We start from the raw sequence: 3,344 nt of genomic DNA, 5'->3' as shown, positions 1-3,344 counted from the left end.
GCAGCGATCATCACTACATCTCATTTATAATCGACACGGGAACAAGCGTTAACCAGCAGAGGAAAACAACTGGAACACGAAAGTGGAACATTGCGAAGCTAGATACTTCGAAATTAATCTCCGCAATAGACGATCAAAACCCATCTAGCAACTCCCCCATAATTGCAGGAAGAACTGTCGAGCACACAATGCTTAATATAACAAGAGCCTGTCAAAAAGCCCAAGGCCTCCCACAGCAAACATAAAGCAGCAGTTTACTGGTGGACTGAACATATAGCCCAACTCAGACGGACATGCCTCCGCCTTCGCAGATCCTACACGAGATCCAGGCGTAGAGAAGCCGCAACTCAAGAAGCCGATCAATACAAATTAGCAAAGAAGGAGCTAAAGCATGCCATCGACGACAGCAAAAAGAAAAAATGGTAGGAACTACGCGAGGATATAAATAGAAACCCCTGGGGACTCGGGTATAAAATAGTGATGAAGAAACTCGGCGATCGAGCAAAGCCACCAGATCTAACCGCTGCCAAAATGGATAACATTGTGAACGCACTATTCCCCACACACGAAACAAGGGCTAAGGACCCAGAACACATTCTAAGACCGACGGAAATACCCCGGTTTACCCTTGAGGAGCTGCAACTAGCCACTGCAAAGCTCAAGGCCAACAAATCACCCGGACCGGACGGGATCCCATCAGAAATTCTCAAAATAATCGCTGCAGAGCGCCCAGGAGTACTACTGAACATGTACAACGCCTGCCTTGAAGCCGGAATATTCCCTGAACCCTGGAAAAAGCTGGCTGGTTCTAATCAGTAAGGGAAAAGGAGACCCCAATTCGCCATCAGCATACCGCCCTCTATGTATGCTTGACACAGCGGGAAAGCTATACGAAACCCTGCTTAAACCCAGACTTGAAGCGGCTATCAACGAAGCTGGAGGACTGTCCCTAGACAATATGGCTTTAGACCCGGAAGATCAACCATAGGAGCAATAAAATGCGTCATCGAAAGCGTAGAAGCCGCACAGCGTAGATGGCATAAATACAAAAGAATAGTGTTGCTGGCGACTCTAGATGTCCGAAACGCCTTCAACAGCGCTAGATGGGTAGATATCATCGACGCTCTCGAGAAAAGCTTTAAGATACCCGACTACCTCAGGGCCGTGGTGCGGACCTACCTTAGCAACAGGAAACTGCTATACGAAACTAAAGAGGGATCACGACAGATAGCGGTCACGTCAGGAGCAGCACAAGGATCCATCCTCGGACCAGACTTATGGAAATTAGCTATGACGCTATATTAAAACTAGAAATGCCAGATGAATCGTATTTAATAGGCTACGCGGACGACATTGCAGCAGTAATCACAGCAAGGGACACAGAAGAAGCGCGAAGAAAGCTGAACCAGGTCATGATACGGACACAAGCATGGCTCGACTTACACAGCCTCCCGCTCGCTACGGAAAAAACAGAGCTACTGCTGCTAACAAATAAGCACATACCTTTCGAAATAAGCATGCACACGACTACGGATATTCTTGGGACAAAAAAAGCAGTTAACTACCTAGGCGTAGGACTGGACCCCAGACTAACCTTCTGGGTACAAATCCAGCACGCCGCAGGAAAGGCAGCGAAGATCACCTCTCAACTGAGCCGACTAATGGCAACATAGGAGGCCCCAGTCAAGAAAAAAGAAAGCTCCTAATGTCGACAACAATCAGCGTTTTATTATACGGAGCTGAAATATGGGCAGATGTACTTAAAAAGGAAAACCGGCGTAAGGTAGCGGCCAGAGTGCACCGCACAGCAGCCCTCAGAGTTGCATCAGCCTACCGAACAGTGTCCGGCGAGGCAATATTAGTTATAAGCGGAAATGCCCCAATTGACCTTCTAGCACACGAAAGGAAAAAGCTGTGGGAGCCAAAGCAGTCATCCGATAACAACAAAAGCGCAATAGAACAAATAAAACAAGAAATATTAATAACATGGCAACAAAGATGGGACACCGAAAGTCGCGGCAGATGGACGGCCAGGCTTATAAAAGATCTAGACTCATGGACAGGCCGAAAATTCGGAGAGGTAGATTTTTACACAACCCAGCTGTTATCCGGTCACGGGTACTTCAAAAAGTACCTCCACAAAATAGGAAAAGTCGAAGAGCCGTCATGCCTATATAACGACGCGACAGAAGACGACGCTGAGCACACATTCTTCGAATGTGTGCGTTGGCAAGGAGAACGCACCACCGTAGAAAACCTGGTTGGCCCAATAAACGCGGACAATTTGGTCAGCGTCATGTTGGAGAGCGCAGCAAACTGGGAGATCATCAAGAAATTCAAAGCAATCTTGCTTCGCAGCAAAAATCGGGACCTGGACGCAGGTGCGCAGTTGTAAATCTCTCAATGAGAAAAATGGAACGCCACCCTGAAGTAATGCAAACGCGGTCCCAGGGTGGGCGACGGTTCCTTAGAGGGGGGCTTTGAGTGACCTGCAAGTGGCACATACCGCTTCTGTGACGATAGCACCGATGATGCGGAGAGCATTTTCCACCCCCTCGCCCGCAAAAAAAAAAAAAAAAAAAATCAGATGGAATTCACAGTAGCGTTATATTGGAACAAGGCGTGGTTCTGAACCGATTACAACCATATTTTGTACATGTCATCAGGGTGTTAAGAAAATATTATATATCGAATTTCATTGAAATCGGTCCAGCAGTTCCTGAGATATGGTTTTTGGTCCATAAGTTTGCGACGCCACGCCCATTTTCAATTTTTAAAGAAAGCCTGGGTGCAGCTTTCTTCTGTCATTTCTTCTGTAAAATTTGGTGTTTCTGACGTTCTTTGTTAGTCGGTTAACGCACTTTTAGTGATTTTCAACATAACCTTTGTATGGGAGGTGGGCGTGGTTATTATCCGATTTCTTCCATTTTTGAACTGTATATGGAAATGCCTGAAGGAAACGACTTTATAGAGTTTGGTTGACATATCTATAGTAGTTTCTGAGATATGTATAAAAAACTTAGTAGGGGGCGGGGCCACGCCCACTTTTCCAAAAAAATTACGTCCAAATATGCCTCTTCCTAATGCGATCCTTTGTGCCAAATTTCACTTTAATATCTTTATTTATGGCTTAGTTATGACAATTTATAGGTTTTCGGTTTCCGCCATTTTGTGGGCGTGGCAGTAGGCCGATTTTGCCCATCTTCGAACTTAACCTTCTTATGGAGTCAAGAAATACGTGTACCAAGTTTTATTATGATATCTCAATTTTTACTCAAGTTACAGCTTGCACGAACGGACGGACGGACGGACAGACGGATGGACGGACAGACAGTCATCCGGAT

The sequence above is a fragment of the Bactrocera neohumeralis genome, unplaced genomic scaffold (assembly GCF_024586455.1).
Source record: "Bactrocera neohumeralis isolate Rockhampton unplaced genomic scaffold, APGP_CSIRO_Bneo_wtdbg2-racon-allhic-juicebox.fasta_v2 cluster09, whole genome shotgun sequence".
In the NCBI taxonomy this organism is placed as follows: domain Eukaryota; kingdom Metazoa; phylum Arthropoda; class Insecta; order Diptera; family Tephritidae; genus Bactrocera; species Bactrocera neohumeralis.
Note: the sequence above shows the minus strand (reverse complement) of the source record.